Below are 26,131 nucleotides of genomic sequence, written 5' to 3'. Positions count from 1 at the left end.
AAGCCACTCACACACTGCTGCAGTAGCGATCTTTCCAAATGCAGACTTTTTCATGATTTTCCTTCAGTGGAGTATAAAGATCTCCATTTTCTGCCTCAACCTACCTACTAATGTGAATCTTCTGCTTTGATCATCTTGAGATTCTTACAATTATTCAAATGCACCTTGCACATCTTTGCACATGCAATTCTTTCAGATTATAATACCAATCTACCCATCCTCACCCCATTCCACCTGGGGTAATCTTCCTTCCAAACCTGCTCAGTGTTTCCTTTTATTCAAATCTGTCTCTTCTCCCACCTTCTTTACCCTAGAAAAAATAATTGCACTCTCCTTTGTGCCTTCAATCTATGTCTACATTGGCCAATCACATAGTAATACAATTATCTCTTTTTCTAACTGAACTCATACTTAACTAGGAGCTCCTTGCTTTAGTATAACCATGTACTACCTAACTTTTCCTTTCCTATGGTAATGTAAATTGGTACAAAGAGAATTTATTGGATCAAACACTTGGCTAACTAGCTCTACTGCCCACTGTCTAGCATGTTCTTTGAGTTATGTCACTGCCTGCTGGCAAGCTTGCACCCTGAGCTGTGCTGCTTTGTGCTTTACTTGCTGAGTCCTACTGAGTCTCTGTCATATAACCTAAGTGGGAAGTTTTGATAACTAACATTTAGGGACAGAAGTATGGGATTGGGGCCCTATTTAAAGTGGCTCTTGAGTCATATGTCCTAGTCCAGACCTACCTGTGTATCTCAGATTGAATCATGTGTCCAATTCTGACATAAGCTATGACTGAGGCTAAGTTCAGGAGACTGATTCCTACCCTGTGACAATTGGTTGTATGTCTCAACGAGGCAATGGTTCTAATCTATAGAGATCAGGATAAAGGCTGATACACTGTGGAATATACAAGCTCACTTATGTTTTGTACAAACCACTTATGATTGGTCACTTACGTGAGGAGTAGTCACCATGTAGTATACTGCTGTCACATTCTTAAAAGCAGATGGTTTACTAGGACCCCCAAAAATGCTGTTTCTGATGCTATAGCCTGTGCATCTCATGCCAAAAAATCCTGATCCTCAGAGTTATACAGAAAATACCCTGACATTCCCATCATACAACCAAGGTATTAATTCAAATTCAACTTAAACTTGGAGATCTTAAATCCTATAAGGCAACCATTGCCATGGAGGAGGCCACTAATCCTGATGACACTGATTACAAACTCTCTGGTGGAAGAAAGTTAAAACATGAACAAGGTATAAAAATGAAGACCATTCCCTACTTCCACTGGAGAATATGCAATAACCACAGATGGGGGAGAAACTTTGGACATAGAGGGAGAGGAAATAAAAATAATGAGACAGAGTTCCACAATCTGGTCCAGTTGGAAATCCAAAATGCAAAACTAAAAGAATGTACACAATAGAAAGGTAAAAGGGTGCTTATCAGCTTTTGTGTCTCTACAATAGAGGATCTAGACTACCTTTAACATCTGCTGAAATGTGCCAATTGGCAAACTTTCACGACCTTAATCAACACCAATGCTCAAATTAGTTATACTTGGAGATAGCAATAAATTTGAACTAGATAGCCACTCTTAGGAGAGTTAATAAACATAATAAAATAGAGGACACATCCATATGCCTCACTTTAGCCATCAGAAAAATTGTCTTGCCTAAAATCCCCATAGTCACAACATACTGATGACATCCTCCTCCAAGGAGAGTCACTTGATATACTCATTCAGGACATACAAACACTCACAAAGGAGTTCACGCACAAAAAAAAAAGATGGGTCATTGAGCCATAATTTGTACATGGTCCCTTGGTTAAGTTCCTGAAAATCAATATGTAAACTAAAGACCACTCCATCCCTAACATTGTCATAAAACAGTTATTGATTCTGTAAGCACCCACAGCATTAAAAGAAACTCAACATCTTTTAGGCACTTTTGTGTTCTGAAGGCAACATATTCCTCATTTTAAAGTTTCCTTAAGCCTATTTATGCTGTTTCTCACAAAATGACTCACCTTGAAGAGACTCCTACAATAAAAGGCTCTAGAATCTGTCCAAATTGCAATATGATTGTAAGTTCCTTAGTATTCCCCCAGAGACATCATTATTGTAGAGGCTTTAGCAACCTTCTCTAATACCTGTTGGAGTCTATGGACTATCCGTGATGGCTACAAGTTGTCCACAGATTCAGGTGTAAAGATTTGACCTCCTCAGCTATACTATGTACTATATGATATATATGTATGTGTGTGTATGTATATATATACATAAATATATATATATATGTATATATATACATACACACACATATACTATACTATATGCCATTAGAGGCACAATTGCTGACCACATACTGGGTCATCGCAGGAACATAGGCTCTCACAGGCTTTGACTGTGACTATCCATACCCAGCTGCTTATAATGACTTGGGTTATAAAAGCATCAACACTTTACAAGCGCAGCAAGGTTACCAAGTTCCTCTTGTTAAAATAGAAATAGTACTCACAGGATAGAGTCAAACCTGGGCCTTCTAGTATACCCCACCTACCGGAAGGGGGTAGTTTCCCATTTTCAGTCACTTGTCAGATGCCTCAGTTCTGGAGGAATTCATCCCTCTCACTGACCTCTTGCCTGCCGGGGGACCCCCTTGGGAGCAGCTTAGTGAAATGCAAAGGGAGTTTGTATATTTTATGGATAACAGTACCACCAACACATGATGGATGCTCACTGCAGAGCTGTTGCTTTAACTAGGATGCCACAAATCATAGATGGGAACCAAGGGTTGACACAAGGGGCCACACTTCATGCACTGGATGCCCTGGCCAACAACCAGCACCATTTGCACATTTTTACAGACTCTTGAGCCGATGTCATTGGCTTGTCCATCTAGTTCAACAACAACAATTCTTTACTCAACATCACCTTGTTTAGGGCAAAGAACTCTGGGAATCTTTTGTTCACAGATACCCAAAATATAAATCAAAATCTCACATGTCTCTGCACATATGAAAGGCACAATATAAGGTCTCACTAAGACAAGTCTTATACCTTTCCAATTTCCAAACATTACTAAAAGTGAGCAAGATACTCATTTCATTTCATTTCACAAAATACACAATGCTCAGCTTTTGAAAAAGACATTTAATGAAGTTTTCACCTCCCTTAGGCTATAAGTCTCATAGAGTGCCATAATGGCAGACTTAAACAAGCTCAAATTCAATTAAATGAAGCATGGCCCATTTCAGTCATCAGTCAGATATCAAGGGTGAGCTGTAATTAAGAGACTGACTCCACTTTTGATGTTTTCTGACAGTTTCAAGCCTTACCACACCCACTTCCTCTTATGTCCCACATGTGGGCAAGCTGATAAGAACGTTCTCTCCTTTAGCTCCAGGAGGAAGTTCACACCATGTAAGCCTGCCCTAGTGAGATGGTACTTTACCCCAGCCCCACCATAATCACAATAAAAGCCAAGTTAGTCACCTTTTCCTTGCTCTTGCAAGCTATTTCAGATATGCTTGGAAGCCTGCCTTGCTCTCCTTAGAAAGCCTCATTGTGTGAGTAATAAACTTTTTCACACATAAAACAGTGTCTATATTATATCTCCATTGTCTACAGAATCAGTCTTATCTGCAACTTCTACCTCAAAAACAGCAGTTAAAATAAGAGTCATAGTTGCCACACTAGGTAGAGAAAAGTAGCTTTCAAAATACAAACATACACATGCAAAAAGATAAAAATAGAAGGAAGATTTTAAAAATATTATTTCTGCTTCCAGCAAAGTTGGAGTAAACAGATCAAATTTTAATTTATGAACTAAAACAACTAAAGCCTGTGAAATAACAAAACACCTGTGCAAAATATGTGAAACAATGGCTTTCCAATAGTGGACATCAGGCAACACTGAACAGTGATCACTGAGAGGAGAAAGAGTGTGGTGAGCACTTCATTACACTTTATCTTATCTTGTAGTAGACAATCTTCTAAAACCCATTCAAGAGAAATAAATAACCTACATAGTCATATATCTATTAAACAAATCAAATTCAAAAATTTTTCAGGGGTGCCTGGGTGACTCAGTCAATTAAACATCCAGCTTCAGCTCAGGTCATGATCTCACGGTTGGTGAGTTCAAGTCCCGTGTCGGGCTCTGTGCTGACAGCGTGGAGCCTAAAGCCTGCTTCGGATTCTGTCTCTCTCTCTCCCTCTCTCTCTCTCTGACCCTCCCCCCTTCTCAAAAGTAAATAAACATTAAAAAAAATTTTTTAATGTTTCAACAAGGCAAATTCCAAGCCCAAATGGTTTCACTAGCAAATTCTACTAAACTTTTGAGAAACAAATAATACCAATGTGACACAATCTTTTCCAGAAAATATAAGTGAAGATAATCCTTTTAAACTAATTTTAGTAGGCCAGCATTACTCTGACACCAAAAAAATTACAATAAAATAAAACTATAGAACAATACTGCTCATAAATTTAGACACAAAGCAAACACTTCAAAGCAAACTTCTTCAAGCAAACACTAGCAAATTTAATTTAGCAATGTTTTAAAAAAGATAATTCATCATGACTGACTTAGGTTCATCCTGGGAATGCTATGCTGGCTCAACACTCAAAAATCAAAATAAAGCATCAGATTAAAATACTAAAGAAAAACCTCATAATATGAAGAAATGCAGAAAAGGCTTCGACAAAATTCACAATTTTTTATGATTAAAAAACCTTTAAAAAGTCAAAATAAAAGGAAAATTTCTTAACCTGATAAGGGGAATTTATAAAATATCAACAAATGAGATAATAATGTTGAAAACCTGAATGTGTTCCCTTTAAAATAAGGAACAAGGCTGGGAATGCAAGCTGCTGCAGCCACTCTGGAAAACAGTATGGAGGTTCCTCAAAAAATTAAAAATAGAACTACCCTATGACCCAGTAATTGCACTATTAGGTATTTATCCAAGGGATACAGGTATGCTGTTTTTAAGGGGCACATGCACCCCAATGGTTATAGCAGCACTATCGACAATAGCCAAAGCATGGAAAGAGCCCAAATGCCCATCGATGGATGAACTGATAAAGAGGATGTGGTATACATATATATGTATACACACATACACACACACACACACACACACACACACACACAATGGAGTATTACTCAGCAATCAAAAAGAATGAAATCTTACCATTTCCAACTGCATGAATGGAACTAGAGGGTATTATGCTAAGCAAAATTAGTCAGAGAAAGACAAATATCATATGACTTCACTCATATGAGGACTTTAAGACACAGAACAGATGAACATAAGGGAAGGGAAGCAAAAATAATATAAAAACAGGGAGGGAGACAAAACATAAGAGAGTTAAATATGGAGAACAAACAGAGGGTTACTGGAGGGGTTGTGGGAGGGGGGATGGGCTAAATGGGTAAGGGGCATTAAGAAATCTACTCCTGGAGAGGTTCCGGAAGATGGCGGCATAGGAGGATGCTGGGCTCACCGTGCGTCCTGCCGATCACTTAGATTCCACCTACACCTGCCTAAAGAACCCAGAAAACCGCCAGAGGATTAGCAGAACGGAGTCTCCGGAGCCAAGCGCAGACGAGAGGCCCACGGAAGACGGTAGGAAGGGCAGCAAGGCGGTGCACGCTCCACGGACTGGTGGGAGGGAGCCGGGGCGGAGGGGCGGCTCGCCGGCCAAGCAGAGCCCCCGAGTCGGGCTGGCAAAAGCGGAGGGGCCGGACAGACTGTGTTCCGACAGCAAGCGCGACTTAGCGTCTGGGAGGTCATAAGTTAACAGCTCTGCTCAGAAAGCGGGAAGGCTGGAGGACAAAGGGAGGGAGAGCTGCTGAGCCCCCGGATGGCAGAGCTCAGCTTGGCGGGGAACAAAGGCGCTCGCCAGCGCCATCTCCCCCGCCCATCCCCCAGCCAAAATCCCAAAGGGAACCAGTTCCTGCCAGGGAACTTGCTCGCGCAGCGCAAACACCAAACTCTGTGCTTCTGCGGAGCCAAACCTCCGGCAGCGGATCTGACTACCTCCCGCTGCCACAGGGCCCCTCCTGAAGTGGATCACCTAAGGAGAAGCGAGCTAAGCCTGCCCCTCCAGCCCCCGTGCACCTTGCCTACCCACCCCAGCTAATACGCCAGATCCCCAGCAACACAAGCCTGGCAGTGTGCAAGTAGCCCAGACGGGCCACGCCACCCCACAGTGAATCCTGCCCCTAGGAGAGGGGAAGAGAAGGCACACACCAGTCTGACTGTGGCCCCAGCGGTGGGCTGGGGGCAGACATCAGGTCAGACTGCGGCCCCGCCCACCAACTCCAGTTATACACCACAGCACGGGGGAAGTGCCCTGCAGGTCCGCACCACTCCAGGGACTATCCAAAATGACCAAACGGAAGAATTCCCCCCAGAAGAATCTCCAGGAAATAACAACAGCTAATGAACTGATCAAAAAGGATTTAAATAATATAACAGAAAGTGAATTTAGAATAGTAGTCATAAAATTAATCGCTGGGCTTGAAAACAGTATACAGGACAGCAGAGAATCTCTTGCCACAGAGATCAAGGGACTAAGGAACAGTCACGAGGAGCTGAAAAGCGCTTTAAACGAAATGCAAAACAAAATGGAAACCACGACGGCTCGGCTTGAAGAGGCAGAGGAGAGAATAGGTGAACTAGAAGATAAAGTTATGGAGAAAGAGGAAGCTGAAAGAAAGAGAGATAAAAAAATCCAGGAGTATGAGGGAAAAATTAGAGAACTAAGTGATACACTAAAAAGAAATAATATACGCATAATTGGTATCCCAGAGGAGGAAGAGAGAGGGAAAGGTGCTGAAAGGGTACTTGAAGAAATTATAGCTGAGAACTTCCCTGAACTGGGGAAGGAAAAAGGCATTGAAATCCAAGAGGCACAGAGAACTCCCTTCAGACGTAACTTGAATCAATCTTCTGCACGACATATCATAGTGAAACTGGCAAAATACAAGGATAAAGAGAAAATTCTGAAAGCAGCAAGGGATAAACGTGCCCTCACATATAAAGGGAGACCTATAAGACTCGTGACTGATCTCTCCTTTGAAACTTGGCAGGCCAGAAAGGCTTGGCACGATATCTTCAGTGTGCTAAACAGAAAAAATATGCAGCCGAGAATCCTTTATCCAGCAAGTCTGTCATTTAGAATAGAAGGAGAGATAAAGGTCTTCCCAAACAAACAAAAACTGAAGGAATTTGTCACCACTAAACCAGCCCTACAAGAGATTCTAAGGGGGATCCTGTGAGACAAAGTACCAGAGACATCACTACCAGCATAAAACATACAGACATCACAATGACTCTAAACCCGTATCTTTCTATAATAACACTGAATGTAAATGGATTAAATGCGCCAACCAAAAGACATAGGGTATCAGAATGGATAAAAAAACAAGACCCATCTATTTGCTGTCTACAAGAGACTCATTTTAGATCTGAGGACACCTTTAGATTGAGAGTGAGGGGATGGAGAACTATTTATCATGCTACTGGAAGCCAAAAGAAAGCTGGAGTAGCCATACTTATATCAGACAAACTAGACTTTAAATTAAAGGCTGTAACAAGAGATGAAGAAGGGCATTATATAATAATCACAGGGTCTATCCATCAGGAAGAGCTAACTATTATAAATGTCTATGCGCCAAATACCGGAGCCCCCAGATATATAAAACAATTACTCACAAACATAAGCAACCTTATTGATAAGAATGTGGTCATTGCAGGGGACTTTAACACCCCACTTACAGAAATGGATAGATCATCTAGACACACGGTCAATAAAGAAACAAGGGCCCTGAATGATACATTGGATCAGATGGACTTGACAGATATATTTAGAACTCTGCATCCCAAAGCAACAGAATATACTTTCTTCTCGAGTGCACATGGAACATTCTCCAAGATAGATCATATACTGGGTCACAAAACAGCCCTTCATAAGTTTACAAGAATTGAAATTATACCATGCATACTTTCAGACCACAATGCTATGAAGCTTGAAATCAACCACAGGAAAAAGTCTGGAAAACCTCCAAAAGCATGGAGGTTAAAGAACACCCTACTAACGAATGAGTGGGTCAACCAGGCAATTAGAGAAGAAATTAAAAAATATATGGAAACAAACGAAAATGAAAATACAACAATCCAAACGCTTTGGGACGCAGCGAAGGCAGTCCTGAGAGGAAAATACATTGCAATCCAGGCCTATCTCAAGAAACAAGAAAAATCCCAAATACAAAATCTAACAGCACACCTAAAGGAAATAGAAGCAGAACAGCAAAGGCAGCCTAAACCCAGCAGAAGAAGAGAAATCATAAAGATCAGAGCAGAAATAAACAATATGGAATCTAAAAAAACTGTAGAGCAGATCAACGAAACCAAGAGTTGGTTTTTTGAAAAAATAAACAAAATTGACAAACCTCTAGCCAGGCTTCTCAAAAAGAAAAGGGAGATGACCCAAATAGATAAAATCATGAATGAAAATGGAATTATTACAACCAATCCCTCAGAGATACAAACAATTATCAGGGAATACTATGAAAAATTATATGCCAACAAATTGGACAACCTGGAAGAAATGGACAAATTCCTAAACACCCACACGCTTCCAAAACTCAATCAGGAGGAAATAGAAAGCTTGAACAGACCCATAACCAGCGAAGAAATTGAATCGGTTATCAAAAATCTCCCAACAAATAAGAGTCCAGGACCAGATGGCTTCCCAGGGGAGTTCTACCAGACGTTTAAAGCAGAGATAATACCTATCCTTCTCAAGCTATTCCAAGAAATAGAAAGGGAAGGAAAACTTCCAGACTCATTCTATGAAGCCAGTATTACTTTGATTCCTAAACCAGACAGAGACCCAGTAAAAAAAGAGAACTACAGACCAATATCCCTGATGAATATGGATGCAAAAATTCTCAGTAAGATACTAGCAAATCGAATTCAAGGGCATATAAAAAGAATTATTCACCATGATCAAGTGGGATTCATTCCTGGGATGCAGGGCTGGTTCAACATTCGCAAATCGATCAACGTGATACATCACATTAACAAAAAAAAAGAGAAGAACCATATGATCCTGTCAATCGATGCAGAAAAGGCCTTTGACAAAATCCAGCACCGTTTCTTAATAAAAACCCTTGAGAAAGTCGGGATAGAAGGAACATACTTAAAGATCATAAAGGCCATTTATGAAAAGCCCACAGCTAACATCATCCTCAATGGGGAAAAACTGACAGCTTTTTCCCTGAGATCAGGAACATGACAGGGATGCCCACTGTCACCGCTGTTGTTTAATATAGTGCTGGAAGTTCTAGCATCAGCAATCAGACAACAAAAGGAAATCAAAGGCATCAAAATTGGCAAAGATGAAGTCAAGCTTTCGCTTTCTGCAGATGACATGATATTATACATGGAAAATCCGATAGACTCCACCAGAAGTCTGCTAGAACTGATACATGAATTCAGCAAAGTTGCAGGATACAAAATCAATGTGCAGAAATCAGTTGCATTCTTATACACTAACAATGAAGCAACAGAAAGACAAATGAAGAAACTGATCCTATTCACAATTGCACCAAGAAGCATAAAATACCTAGGAATAAATCTAACCAAAGATGTAAAAGATCTGTATGCTGAAAACTATAGAAAGCTTATGCAGGTAATTGAAGAAGATATAAAGAAATGGAAAGACATTCCCTGCTCATGGATTGGAAGAATAAATATTGTCAAAATGTCAATACTACCCAAAGCTATCTACACATTCAATGCAATCCCAATCAAAATTGCACCAGCATTCTTCTCGAAACGAGAACAAGCAATCCTAAAATTCATATGGAACCACAAAAGGCCCCGAATAGCCAAAGTAATTTTGAAGAAGACCAAAGCAGGAGGCATCACAATCCCAGACTTTAGCCTCTACTACAAAGCTGTCATCATCAAGACAGCATGGTATTGGCATAAAAACAGACACATAGACCAATGGAATAGAATAGAAACCCCAGAACTAGACCCACAAACGTATGGCCAACTCATTTTTGACAAAGCAGGAAAGAACATCCAATGGAAAAAAGACAGTCTCTTTAACAAATGGTGCTGGCAGAACTGGACAGCAACATGCAGAAGGTTGAAACTAGACCACTTTCTCACACCATTCACAAAAATAAACTCAAAATGGATAAAGGACCTGAATGTGAGACAGGAAACCATCAAAACCTTAGAGGAGAAAGCAGGAAAAGACCTCTCTGACCTCAGCCGTAGCAATCTCTTACTCGGCACATCCCCAAAGGCAAGGGAATTAAAAGCAAAAGTGAATTACTGGGACCTTATGAAGATAAAAAGCTTCTGCACAGCAAAGGAAACAACCAACAAAACTAAAAGGCAACCAACGGAATGGGAAAAGATATTTGCAAATGACATATCGGACAAAGGGCTAGTATCCAAAATCTATAAAGAGTTCATCAAACTCCACACCCGAAAAACAAATAACCCAGTGAAGAAATGGGCAGAAAACATGAATAGACACTTCTCTAAAGAAGACATCCGGATGGCCAACAGGCACATGAAAAGATGCTCAACGTCGCTCCTTATCAGGGAAATACAAATCAAAACCACACTCAGATACCACCTCACGCCAGTCAGAGTGGCCAAAATGAACAAATCAGGAGACTATAGATGCTGGAGAGGATGTGGAGAAACGGGAACCCTCTTGCACTGTTGGTGGGAATGCAAATTGGTGCAGCCGCTCTGGAAAGCAGTGTGGAGGTTCCTCAGAAAATTAAAAATAGACCTACCCTATGACCCAGCAATAGCACTGCTAGGAATTTATCCAGGGGATACAGGAGTACTGATGCATAGGGGCACTTGTACCCCAATGTTTATAGCAGCACTCTCAACAATAGCCAAATTATGGAAAGAGCCTAAATGTCCATCAACTGATGAATGGATAAAGAAATTGTGGTTTATATACACAATGGAATACTACGTGGCAATGAGAAAAAATGAAATATGGCCTTTTGTAGCAACGTGGATGGAACTGGAGAGTGTGATGCTAAGTGAAATAAGCCATACAGAGAAAGACAGATACCATATGGTTTCACTCTTATGTGGATCCTGAGAAACGTAACAGAAACCCATGGGGGAGGGGAAGGAAAAAAAAAAAAAAAAGAGGTTAGAGTGGGAGAGAGCCAAAGCATAAGAGACTGTTAAAAACTGAGAACAAACTGAGGGTTAATGGGGGGTGGGAGGGAGGGCAGGGTGGGTGATGGGTATTGAGGAGGGCACCTTTTGGGATGAGCACTGGGTGTTGTATGGAAACCAATTTGACAGTAAATTTCATATATTAAAAAATAAAAAATAAATAAAAAATAAAAAATAATAAAAAAAAAGAAATCTACTCCTGAAATCATTGTTGCACTATATGCTAACTTGGATGCAAATTTAAAAAATTTTAAGTAAAAATACAAAAAAAATTAAATCAGTGTCTGATGAGTATAAGAAAATCTATAGCGGATTTATTGGATCTACTCAGCTTCAACTGCTACTCAAACTATATTTTTAAGTAATAAGATATAATTATTTTATAGAAAAAGAGCCTGGTTATATTGAGTTACTAGGGTTATTCTAATTTGCTTGAAGATATAAGGAGGAAAAGTTTATTTTTAAATACTTCTGTATATGTTAATACTTTATGCCTACAATTTGGCCCCATTTTAAAATTAAAGTGTGTTTGTCCCTCAAAAAATTAATAAATAAAATAATAAAATAAAAAATAAAATAAGGAACAAGGCAAGGATGTTTGCTCTCAGCATTTCTTCTCAGTATTCCTGAAGATTCTGGCCATAGCAATACAGCAAGAGAATAAAGATCAAAGGCATGCATTCAGTTGGAAAAAGAAGTAAAACTATCTCTATACACAGGTGACATGATTTTCTATATAAAATAACCCCAAAATAGATTCAAAAAAATTCCTGGAACTAATAAGTGAGTTTAACAAGGCCACAACATATAATATCAATATGAAAATTCATCTGTTTTTCTATATGTTATGAATGTACAAATGAAAACTGAAATTTTAAAAAGAACTACTTACAGCTCAAAAAAAGGTTAAATACTGAAGTGTAAATCTGGCAAAAATACATGCATGGTATGTATGCTAAAAACTTCAAAAACTGATAAAAGAAATTGAAGAAGACCTTTTAAAAAGTGGAGAGATATACAGTATTCATGGATTGGAGGACAGAATATTGTTAAGATGCCCATTCTCCCCTAATGACCTGTAGGTTTAATGAAGTTCCAATCAAAAACCCAAAGGTATGATTCTTCTTCCCAGAATATATAAAAAGCTGTTTCTAAAATTTAAACAGAAAAGTAAAAGAATGAGAATAACCAAAAGAATTCAAAGCCAAAGGAAGATCAAAGTTGGAAGACCCACAGTATCTGATTTTTTCAGACTTACTCTAAAGCTACAGTGATCAAAACAGGGTGGTATTAGTGAAAGGACAGCAACCAATGGAACAGAACAAAGAATCTAAAAAAATATAGACACAAATATCCTCAGTTTGGCAAGAGTGTGAAAACAATTCATTGGAGAGAGGATTTCTTTTCAACAAATGGCGTAAAACAATTGACTATCCATAGGCCAAAAAAGAAAAAAAAAATTGATCTTAACCTATAGTTCACTCTTTATACAAAAAAATAACTTAAAATGAATCATAGACTTAAATGTAAAATGTGAAACTATAACATTGTAAGCGGTAACAAAGGAAGGAAGGGAATTATAGAGAAGGATGATGACAGAATCCTAATTCACATCTGCCACAAATACATATTCATTTTCCTAATTGCTTAGAAAAGGTTCTCTTCATCAAACTGAAGATGGGCTCCTCAAAAACTGTCCACTGAAAGAAGAAATAATAACTTCCAAGATAAGGCACTTGGCATTGAGTTTCATAACGAAGATGTCCTATTAGGAACATATTCAGAAAAATCTATTGAATGATATTCTCCAACTCTGCCAGGAGTCACTGCCAAAATAAAGCTACTTATTGCCTCCCAAAGTAACTAATATTTTTCCAGAACTTACTATAGCCTTTGCTCAATTCTTTTTAACTTCATACATTTATAGCTATGACTCTTGTTGATGACATGGTGCAAACTGATCAGGAACATTAAATGCTATTTGCAGCCGATATTTATCATTTTCATAACTTGATTCCCCAGTATAGTTACTCTGAGATCCCCTTCCCCAAAAAAGCACGATTTAATTAATGACACATGGCATGACCCTGGTTGCCCTATATTTGGACAAATTATCTTCCAAGGATGTTTACTTCATTAGGTAAATCAATGTTTCCACCTTATAGGCTATAATGTAAAAAAACAAAAAACAAAAACTCTCAGAGTCAAAGGCTATTGCTAAGTCAACTAATGAAAAAAACTACAGTAGAATGAGTTGAACATTTATGTAGTGAAAGAGCTTTCTCCTTATTAGGGTTGAAAACGGTAAAGTATTATGAGAGGCAGTTCTCGAGCGACTGGGAGATACTTTCAATTGCTCAGGCTTCTTGCACTTATTTTGCTTTTTTTGTTGTTGTCGTTTCACTAGGTGGTGACATGCTAAACAAAATCAAGTCTGAGATTTCTTGCTATTGATTTTTTGGGAACAGCAAAAGCAATGTTGGTCAGATAAGGCGCTATATGGTGGAGGTAAAGTTGCACTTCACTATCACTGTACAGCTTAACTAGAGACGAGTTAAAGATGAAAAAGTAGACGATGATATCTTTTAAAACACCTTGTCCAAGTAATCCTTCCTTGAAGAAAAACTTAAGTGTATAATTAGAAAGAGAAACTTTTATTTACAAATTACACATAAGATCAAATTACCCCAGTACAATATTTAGTTGTATTGATTTTATTTAGATTTCCAATATTTCTTGTTTGATGAAACCAACTCTTAGTTTATTGCCATGTTTAAATCCACTCGGTCTTCTATAAAGAGATCTCTCTAAAATCAACTCTGATTTTACCATTCTGGATTTTTTAAGATTTCCAATGACTCTTTTGAAAACTCAAAACCAAAATTTCTAGGCTGTTGTTCAGCCACTTCAAATCCAGCAGTACCCCTATCTTTGGACAATCACTGCTCCCACCGCTGCCACAAACTCACAGCCCTCACTCTACCAAGGCTAAATTGTCACCTTTCATTGGAAAAGTTATACTTTTTCCAACTCCATGACTCACAGGAAAAGGACTAGAATGAGAAGAGCAAGGCACTTGCTTCAAACATCAAGTTTAAAGGGGGCACTAAAAAACTCAGGAATCAAGACAAATGCTTTTTAAAAAGTATCTATAACATGGGGCACCTGGGTGGCTCAGTTGGTTAGGCATCCGACTTCAGCTCAGGTCACAATCTCGTGGTCCACGAGTTCGAGCCCTGTGTCGGGCTCTGGGCTGATGGCTCGGAGCCTGCTTCTGATCCTGTGTCTCCCTCTCTCTCTGCCCCTCCCCCGTTCATGCTGTGTCTCTCTCTGTCTCAAAAATAAATAAACGTTAAAAAAAAAAAGTATCTGTAACACTTCAAAAAAATCTAAATCAATGCAAAAAACTCATAATAAACAAAAATCAAAATTTTAAATGAAGACAGGATCAGTTATCCCTCCTGAATCTCATTCTGCTTAGGCAAACCTTACTTATATTCAAAACCTAACTTGAATGTAATCTCTCTAAGGAAAAATTCTCTTGCTTTCACAAGAGGGTGTCACTTTTCTCTGCCTCTAACTCCACTGCCATTTAACTCTTCTGTAAATGGTGTTATACCTACCTCTCTGCTTACAACCCTTTCCCAGTGAACCGTGAGATCCTCTAAACTATTCCTGTATCCCAGTGATTAGTACATATTAGGAATTCCACAAATATCTCCTGTATGAATAAATACCTAGATTATGTTAAGTAGAGAGTAAGACATAAACTTGGAATCAGAAATAGAAATTTCAATTCCAACTCCACAACTGATATATTTATTAGTTTTTGATGCATATCTCTGAACATAAGTTTCCTTATCTTTGGAATGGGAATGATCTTACTATCATCAGACGTTTGTAAGCTAGGTACTTATCAAATGCTTTGAAAGAGAAGTCAAATAAAGAGAATAGACATGTATGTATTCATAGGAAGTGAATAAGGTGAAGAGAGAGTAAGGGGAATGTGGTTTACCCAGCTAAAAGAACTACACGTCTGAAAACAGCAGCAGGAAAAGCATCACGCATATTGTTTGGGGAACTACCGGTGGTTTCACATGGCTTCATGTGAACAGCAACAGATCATCAGAGAATTAGACAGGAAACAAAGTAGGCAGAATCCAGACCCTGGGTGAAGCTCTTGTTCATCCAGGAATGGCAAAAAAAAATGAGTTAACCTTGAATTAACAAGAAGGAGTTACTGCCAAAATTGTAAATGGGATTCATAAGGTAAGTTGAGTTGGGCTATGGAGGAAAAAATTAAATTAAGCCATTATACATTCAAGTTTATGAACTATTGTGTATTTCAAATACACCATGGAATAAGATTTAAAGAGGAATGTACAGTAGGGATTTAAGGGGGGAGGGAAGTTATTGAGAATGCAGTATTTAGAAGTATAAGTCATGAAAAAGTATAACACGTAAATAGAAACACCAGGATTTAAAATTTTTCTCATATAAAATGGGCACAAAATTATCTGGATTTAGTGCTAATCTCTTTCCTCAAAACACTAGTTGTATAGTTTTGCCCAAACATTGCTTAGATCTCAAATATCTTTCTTGTCTGACTGCACATAGCAAGTAACCATAAAGAGAAAGAAGAAAGAAAGAAAGAAAGAAAGAAAGAAAGAAAGAAAGAAAGAAAGAAAGAAAGAAAGAAAAAAGAAAGAGGGGAGGAGGGAGAGGGGGAGGAAGGAAGGAAGACAAGGAGAAAGGGAGAGAGGGAAGGAAGGGAGAGAGAGAGGGAGGAAAGAAAGAAGGAAAGAAGTGGGGGAAAAAAGCAACTATAACCCAGATAAAATCATTTTCCAAACAAAAAGGTAAATGTATTAAAATATACATTAAAAAATAGGATATCACTCACTAATCCAGCAAAGCTTCCATGTGAGAAGAAAGCATATTAGTACCACCTGTTCCTCAATTTATATATTGACTTTACAGTCAGAAGTTGTATCAGGGTCCTGAGAGAACACAGATGGCATAATCAGAAGGGATCACTGAAGAAGGTTGAGTGAAGGGGCTATCTACTAAGACATGGGGGGATTGAGGGAAACCAACAAGTATTGATGAAGCACCCCAGGACTAGCAACACCGGGAAGCTAACATCAGCCCTAGGTCAAGAGAGACAGCAGTTACCAGAACTCAGGAGAAGCTATAGCTGTAGCTCTAGGAAAGGGCTGCCACAGGAGCTGTGACTTTTAGAAATGTGGCCATTGCCAGTTGTCAAGGCTACAGGGCAAACCTAACCCTCACTTCCCAGTCTCTAACGACCTGCTGGTGTGTCCCATTGACGGACCTCTAATGAAAGCCAGAAGGCAATAGAGCTCAGTCGACATTGTTCATAGAGACCAATATGAGACACAGCACAGGGGAAAAGTGTGGAGATTAGTGGGTGTAGGGGGAAATGGAGAATATTGAGCCACTGAGAACAGAAATCTTTGTTATACGTCTCAGCACACACAACCCACTACCACTACCTCCTCACCTCTCCTCAGCATCAGATATAATGTTTTGCACATACTCAGCCTTCAATAAATATTTAATGAATAAAAATATAATGGCATATCCATTTTTAGCAAGGGTTAGAATAAACAGTGAGAAAAGATCAGAAGACAAGAGAGAAGCAAAGCATGTCTAGGCTCAGCCTCCTTGGGTCCTCTCTCCTCTTTTACAGATATCTAAAAAATCCTAGAAGAAAAGAGATATTTTTTCACATTTTTAAGGACTCAGCTAGGACAGGCCTCTTTCTCTAGTCTCCCATAAGGGGGGAAGGCACTATTGTAAGGTGACCTAAATTTATTCATTTTGACATCATCTCCACATTTTTTAAATTCCCCCTCTACCCTTGGAATACCCTCTCTATTTCTGTCCATTAATCTTCATTGAAAATCCTCTTCAGGACAAGAAATTTTTCCTACATTATGTTCCTTCTCTATATTAGCGCACACTGTCATTTTGTATTTATTTGCTTTTATTGTGTTTTGTACTGTGTATGTATTTATTTGCTTTATAATAATCTTTTTGGTTTTAGGTATCTACACCCTGAAATCGTACTCTGAAGGGGAAGAGGAAAGAGACGTAACATAAATTCAAAAATATACTAAATGACAAATGTTTTAAAAATTACATCTCTTTATTCTTCACAATTATCCAGCAATACAGATACCATTCATCCCTGCTCATAGATGAAGAAAATGAGGACAGCCAATTTTCTGGAAGCTATGCTGTAAAGCCAAGATTTAATGTACCATATTCTTGCCATGAAAAAAAGTCACAAACTCCCATCCTCTGTCTCCTACCCCCTAGTATTCATTATTTATGGTAGATTAACAACCCTGGTTCTTCATAGCCCTGCCCTCCACATCCATGGTCTTTGCCATACAACTTCACAGATCCTTTCTTTAATTAAAGAGGGGGAATTGCCCAGTTGCACAATTGGGCTTGCCCACTTGCTCCTCTGTCTTTGCCATGAGATCATACCCAAGTTGGCCCAGTGGTGCCAGAAGAAGAATGAGAGACACAGAGAGCAAATTCAAATCAAAGTCCAGCCCAGTTTAGATCAGCTGACTCCAAGACCCATGAGAAAGACCAAATAATCTCAACAGAGACATCCGCCAAATCAGCTGAGAGCAGCTAATCCTCAGCTGACTTGCAGATCTTCAGAATACATGATTACTGTTAAAAAACAACAACAATTCTGATTTCAAAATGCCTACTTTCCTACTATACCACATTATTCTTAGGCTGGATACAAACTTCATCCTATGATGTCAGAAACATTGATCTCTTTGAACCTCATTCTCTACTGTAAAAGAGAAACTGATCTTCTCGTACAGGGGTCTCCAAAGTCTCTAAGTTGCAATGTTCCATGATTGTATTTCAATTTTTATAGGGGATTCTATCATTCCATTATTTGTTTCCTCTTCTTTTTCTACTCCCTAGATGATAATGCAATAGCATATAACAGAAAGTTATTTGTTCATTAGTTTATTCATTCATTTGACAAACTTACTGTATGTTGAACATAAAACAAAGTCCTATTGTCAGAAATGTATAGTCAAGTAAATAAAAGTTAATTGGGACAAATGTTTAAATAAAATAAAAGTACAGCTTTAAAAATTTTTTTCATAATGATTTTATTGCTTTTACTCATAGGTAGACGATTATGATGTATTCAGGCTCTAATTTATTGGAGAGAACACCTTTATTTTAGAAGTAAAGAGGATTTGGTAAACAAATAATCACCCTACAATTGATTATCAAGTTTCCTCTTTGAAAGAGTTATCTATGCCAGCCTATCAGCTTCATCTGCTCAGCAGCTAAATCTTCATCTGCTCAGCAGCTAAATCTCAGTCAAGTTCTCAAAATACTCCACAACCTTTCCTTATGCTGTAATGGGGCCTAGGGATGCATGTCATAAGGCCACACCTATGGTGTGATGTTGAATTACATCCCCCCTCCCAAAAAAGCCATGTTGGAGTTCTAAGTCCCAGACCACAGAATTTGACCTTATTAGAAGATAGAATCTTTAAGAGGTAATAAGGTTAAAATGAAATCACAAGGGTGGACTCTAATCCAATATGACAGATATCCTTATAAAAGGGAAAATCTGGACACAGAGGCAGACGTGCATGGAGAGAAGACAATGTGAAGAGACACAGAGAGACAGCCATCCACAAAGCCAAGGAGAGAAGCCTGGGACAAATCCTTCCCTCACAGACCACACAAGGAACCAACCCTGCTGACACCTTGATTTGGGACTTCTAGACCCCAGAACTGTTGTTTAAATTTCTGTTGTTAATGCCCCTGGGTTTGTGGCATTTGGTTATGGCAGCTCGGGCAAACTAATCCAGGTATCTTTACACTTACCACAACTAATCCTGCTCTGGTCATAAGGAGACCCCCTTAATAAAAAGGAACTAGTCGTAAATTTGAAAACTGTATTTGCCTTTAAGCAGGACACTTTATAATTAGAGAAGTGCGTCTGTTTCTATGAGACTGCAGTTTCACTGGTACTTGAACAGTGAGAAAAATATGACTGTGGTTTGGTGATTGACATTTTGCAACGGAAGGGGATAAATGTCTATTTAATAAACACTTTTCACAAAATAAAAGTTTGCATATCACCCATATCACCATCATAATCACCCTAGAGTGATTCTAAATCCACAGTAAGTCAACACCCTAAAAATCGCTTGGGAATTTTTTTTCGTAAGTGTGTAGTCATTGAATTTGTTATTTTGGAACTGTGGCATATGTGCTGGGAAAATGAATTGTTTCTTCTTTACTTCTGTATTAGTCAGGGTTCGCCCGGGGAAAACCAAACCAATAAGATATATATTGATACATAGAAAGATATATTATGAGGGATTAGTTCACACAGTTACAGAGACTGAGAAGTCCCACAGTCTCCCATCTGCAAGGAAAGCCAGCGGTGACTCAGGAAAGCCAATGCTGTAGTGTCAGTCCGAAGTTCTGAGAATCAAGGAAACAGAGAAGTACTTGCCCAAGTCTGAAAGCCTGAAGACCAGGAGCGCCAATGTGCAAGAGCAGAAGATGGGTCTTCTAGCGCAAGAAGAGATGAAATTTGTGTTTCCTCCGCCTTTTTGTTCTATTCAAGCCCTTAGTGGATTGGATGTGCTCCCCGACAGTGGTGAGGGAGATCTTCCATACTCCATCTACTGATTCAAAGGCTAATCTCTTCCAGAAACAGACACACCCAGAGATAATGTTTTACCGGCTATATGGGCATCCCTTAGCCCAGTTAAATTGGCACATAAAATTAACCATCACACTTTCTCTTCTCCTATATTCGGCCAACTCCTACAGATTCTATATTTGTACCTTGCTTTGCATACCACTTATAATAGTCCCCTCCTTTTCCTTAGGGGATATATTCCAAGACCGGCAGTGGACGCTTGAACCCGTGGGTAGTACCTAATCCTATATATACTATGTTTTTTCCTATACATACATACATACCTATAATAAAGTTTAATTTATAAATTAGGCACAGTAAGAGACTGACAGCAACTATAATAAAATAATTATAACAATATAGTGTAATAAAAGTTATGTGAATGTTGTCTCTCTCTCAAAATATTTTACTGTAATGTACTCACCCTTCTTGTGATGATGTGAGATGATAAAATGCCCTCACATGAGACAAAGTGAGGTGCGTGGTGCCAGCATTGTGATGTAGTGTTGGGCTACTGTTGACCTTCTGATGATTCGTCAGGAGGATTACCCGCTTCCTGACTGCTGTTGACTGTGGGTAACTTACACTGCAGATAAGGGGGAACCACTGTGCCTCACTTCGATCACATCTGTTCATCCTAGCAAAGCAGCCTATTGAATGTTTCTCCACCTCTAAAAGCTTTTTCTTTATGCCAGCCTATCTAGTTTAGTATTCCTTTAAACTCAGTCATTTAAGTTTCTCCTCTGCACAAAATTCAAGGGTTCTCCATATCTCAAAAAACAAATCCAACATTTTAAGGTTTTTTTACAATTTGTATCCAACCTATTCTCTCTCTACTTCCTCCTACTCCTACTTACATTTTCTACATTCACCTCATTTTCCCCTTTTTCCACACTTTTCCCCAAAACTTTCTTTTTATTCAATATGCCTTTATCTCTACCAATTCTACAAGGTCCATTTCAAAGATAACTTTTTCTTTTTCTTACAATGTATACAGTTACACACTCCTGTGTTCCATACACTTGGGTCCAATGGATTTCTGAATTCAGAATCTTTTGGAGTTTATACAGAGAATAAGTACACCTTCCATTTATTATGTAACATCCCCACTAAAGCCTGATCAGTCTCTTGAGATCAAACACATCAATTTTTATGCAATAAAACATAAAATCACACCAAATGGGATAAATAAATACTATTGATAGTGTCGTGTCAATTCAAGTCAGAACTTGCAATTAAATGAGTTTGCCACAAACTTATTTTTTAAGAACTCAAGTTTTGGGGCGCCTGGGTGGCTCAGTCGTTAAGCGTCCGACTTCGGCTCGGGTCATGATCTGGCGGTCTGTGAGTTCCAGCCCCGCGTCGGGCTCTGTGCTGACAGTTCAGAGCCTGGAGCCTGTTTCAGATTCTGTGTCTCCCTCTCTCTGACCCTCCCCTGTTCATGCTCTGTCTCTCTCTGTCTCAAAAATAAATAAACGTTAAAAAAGAAAATTTAAGAACTCAAGTTTTTAGAGCTTTATAGATTTTAGAATTGTGGGTTTTTTCCTCACACTTAAAATGCTTGCAGCTTTACTCATTTCTACTTGGTTCCTATTTGTTCATACCTATATACAAGGAGAATTTATCATTGGCAGGTAGTATATTAAATATTTTATACATATGCACCAAAAAGGAACCTACCAGGAAAACAGAAACCAAAAATTTACAACAGAGAAACTGATTCAGGGAATTCGATCATACAAATGGCTGGAGGAACCGATAGCCCAATAGGGAAGAGTGAGGAAAACCAGACCGCAGCAATAGCAGGAGGTCACTGTCACCCTTATGATGAAGAGACAAAAGAAGGGGGTGACGTTGTAGGAGCCCAGAGGCTGGGGACATCTGAAGGAAGCAGGAAGCAAGGTGAGTCTGTCCAGCAGGGGCTAGTGTCATGGAGGAAATGCAGCTACTGCTTGACAATATCCCCAAGCAGAGAGGAAAGGGGATATATGCTCTGGCTTCTCCTTTCTTTCCACAGCTCCGATCTTCCACCAGCCACAAGTCTGTTGACAAGGAGCCTGGGGAATGCAGCCTGAGGAGTCAGCCCCTCAGTGATACAAAGTAGAATGGTCAAGGAATGGATCTGAATGCAAACAATCCCAAAGTAGCCTGATACAATATGTTCCTTAACTCTTACACCCTACAAGGAAGGCACTATTATTATCTTTTACAAATAAAGAAACTGAGATACAAAGAGGTTGGGAACTTGCAGAGCTAGTTGGCAGTGGAACCACAATGCCAACCCACTTCTAGATCCAGAGCCCTCCTAAATACCAAGATGTCCTGGAACAGAGTAGATACCCAAGAGATTTCTTTATTGAGCACTTCCTAGGTAGAGTCCAGAGATACAAATATGACTGAAAGCCTGAAGTTGGTACACTAACTCAACATTATTCAGCTCAACCAATATTTCAGAATAAAATAGAAAAGAATAAAATAGAAAGAATAAAGAATAGAAATAGAATAAAGAATAAAGAATAGAATAAAAGAATAAAGAATAAAATAGAAAATAGAAAAGGGTCAACAACTGTTGACCCTTCATAATTTTGACAACAGTTCTAATTAAAAGCACATTCATATAGTCATCTTCATATTACATGTAGACATAATGTCGACTCTTTATTTCACATGAGAAAAAATACCAGATAAATAGTGGCAAGTGCTGAAGAGCATATTAATTTCTCACTCAGCAATAGTTTATGGATAGATGTAAGAAGAACCTGATTTATTTACTGTCTATAAAATGCAAGTCGCAGAATGAATAAGATATGGGAAGGTCAAGCAAGCCCTCCTCTAATCCCATGAGGTCTGATTTCCTTCTCTTTACAATAAAAAAGGAGAAAGAAAGAAAGCCAATGAGAAAAAAAACTGAAAGAAAAAATAGGAAAACTCCCTTCTTGAGCTAGATAATACTTACAATGAAAAAAGGTAAACTAGGGGGCGCCCGGGTGGCTCAGTTAAGCGTCTGACTTCAGCTCAGGTCATGATCTCACGGTTCGTGAGTTTGAGCCCCGTGTCTGGAGCCTGCTTTGGATTCTGTGTCTCCCTCTCTCTCTGCCCCTCCCCTGCTCATGCTCTGTCTCTCTCTGCCTCAAAAATAAATCAAACATTTTTTAAATTTTTTAAAAAATAAAATAGAATGGAACATTAATACATGACCTACGATTACATGGAGTTTTCTAGAATGAGCAGTCATACCATGTGGTCCTAAAGTTAAAAGATACATAGATATGTTGAAAGTCTTTTATGGCTGTTGCTATGTTGGTACCAGCAATGGTTAGGAGCCCCTAATTCAATAGTATTAAGAATACCCGAGTATGACTCTATAGAGCCATTGTCTCCTCCCCCCCACCCCCAGCCTCCACATTTAAGTACCATGGAAAGGTAGAGGAGGGAGCAGAAATCTATCTTTCCTTTGTGAGTGAGCATTATTTGGAATTTCTATAGTTCTGTTGCCTTAATTGTTGCATTTTTACAATGACCAGCAAAAATGCCTTTTCACCTACATACTGCTTTTCTTTTAGTAATGTCTCTATTGTTAATATGTATACCAAAATTCTTGCCTGATTCTGGTAGTTTTGCAGGTTGACCGAAAAGTCTAAAATAAAAAAACTTAAGTCTGTGCACTTGGAAGTTTCAGTTCAAGGCCATTCTATCCTTCTATAGAAATTCTAGGGAACGATTTCCAGTTTAGCAGGACAGAAAAGAAATAAACATACACTTTCCTATAACCCTCATTCAAAAACTATGACTCTTACTTAGAAGAAGACAATAAAACATCATCTCTTAAATTACCTGAAGGAAAAAAACTAGAATAATTTGGACAATAAACATGAGAAACTACTTTGTCTGCTTTCTAACAGTATCATCTGAGCCTAGCGAGAGCTCTTTTGTTGTAAGCTTAATAATGTTAGGAACCTAGGGCATGTGTCTGCTTTTTTGCCTTACATAGAGACTAATTTTCCTAAGCAGTATTGCTTATCAACTGTGTTATAGGTTTGGAGTATTGGTCTGATTTTATTTCCCTAAAGTAGTGGTATGAACTTATAGCAAAACTCCTGAAGAGACAGGCTGTGAGGTCTATAAGGACGTTTATGCAGATTCTGAAAACTCCTTGAGTTTTCTGGAAATCTAGTCAAAGAAATTTGAAAAGTAAAACACATAATTATTTCTTAATGTCTTACACTAGATACTCAGGGAACATTTATGAACTAATTTTTTTAATAGAAGGAAAAACAAGTTAATGACAAACACTGGATTTTTGTAATAGGGGATTGGATTTGTTACCTGTCCTCAAGTCCTAGAAACACTCAAAGGTCATGTGTGATTATAAATTGCCCTAGACCCACAGACTATTTTACTCTTGAGTTCCTTCAGAAGAACTCTGCTCTCCTCTTGGACGAGTGCCCTCCAGTTCCAGCTATTTATTTGCATCTACTTTGTCATTAGGTTTAGAACATACTGTGCCTTTGTCACTATTTGTTCTGGTACCTCTGACCTTTCAGCTTCAAGTTGGAATTTGGGAGGGAAAATCTCCTTAGCATCTTCCTTAACAAAGAATGAAGCACAAAGTTGACTGGCTCCCTGCTTTTTTTTTTTCCTTCTCATTCCTAAAGGCCTCTTTCACATCATCATCAAACTTCACTCTGTCAGATTGCTCTGACAGAGCTGAGCAGTAAGGAAGCCTATTTTCTTCATTCTTTGCTACCAAACTCCCTGACTCCCAAGAGCCCACTGCTCTTCACTACACCCTACCTTTTGTTGCTTCTCTCTGACAAGGAGCCTAGTGCTTGCATAACCCTGGTCCTTTCTGGTCCTAGAATAAATTAGTCTAATTTCACAAATTCTCACTGATAGTGATAGCCAGACCAAGATGCTGCAAGGCCAGGTGATTCTGAATGGAATGTACTGTTCTTGATTGAGCAAAAAGAAGGGAACTCAGAAACTTGAAGTCCCAGATCCATCACAATTGGGATTGGAAAGGCAAGTTATTTGACCTCCCTGACCTTGATTTCCTCAACCAAGAAAATAAGAATGGTAATGACAATTACCATACATGGTTGTAAAGAAAACTTAAATATGATAATATCTGTGATAAGTGTCTACAAAGTGAATTGCAAGGTAATAGCAAGTTAATGTTCACATATTTTTGGATTCTATAAGGCACATAATTCATGATGCTCTTTAAGTTAATATTAATTTTTAAATGTCATAAAGTTGGAGAGCCATTCACAGTGAAATAAGTGATTAGTTAACTGCTCCCCCACGTCTCATCCCCATCCTTCCCTCCATTCTGGAGAATTTACCATCCACGAGATGTCCGTATAAAGGAGACAGAAAATGTTTAAAGGTCCAAGTCCATGCTCTGAAACAGCAATACTAATTTAAGTACAAATAAAATGGCCCTATTCTCACAGATGTTTTTAGATAGAATTTTTCTTTTAATGTCTTCAGACAAACTTATATTTTAGACCTGAGAGAAATCACAAGATGGTTTGTTTTGGCCTACTCTGTCTTGCCAAGATTTTGAAATTAATCTTATTGTGAATCCTATTATCTTTTATTTCAGCTACACGGAATTCTATAATTAAATAACTGAACATTTTTTGTCTTCTTTGTCTTTGTAATTTCTTCAAGATGCAAATATAAAACATAGCATAATTATTAGAAACAGATTTTAGGAGTTAAAAAAAATAAGGGGCATCTATGTCTATGTCTCTTTTTTTAGACTCATCCCATGTTACAGATACGGGCTTCAGAGAATCCATACACTTCCCTATGTTATATAAAATTGTTGTGTGTGCATTCTTTTCTCCGAGGAAAGGGTCCTTACTCCTCAGTGATGATCCATGATTCAACCAAGGTGAGCGACAACTGCTCTCCTTGGCCCCTGAGTGAAAACCAATGCCAATGGATGTCTGTGAACTTAAGACCTACTGTAAGTTTTCTTCCATCTACCACGAAGCTGCAGGCCTTTTCTCCACTAATTGTTGTATTTGTTTGTTGCCTTAGAAACAGCAAAAATCCAGTGACTGGCACATCACTAGCTGCTCAAATGAATGATAAATGCAAGTGGATGAACCCTGAATGTTA

Source organism: Panthera tigris, chromosome B4, assembly GCF_018350195.1.
Source record: "Panthera tigris isolate Pti1 chromosome B4, P.tigris_Pti1_mat1.1, whole genome shotgun sequence".
Taxonomy (NCBI): Eukaryota; Metazoa; Chordata; class Mammalia; order Carnivora; family Felidae; genus Panthera; species Panthera tigris.
Note: the sequence above shows the minus strand (reverse complement) of the source record.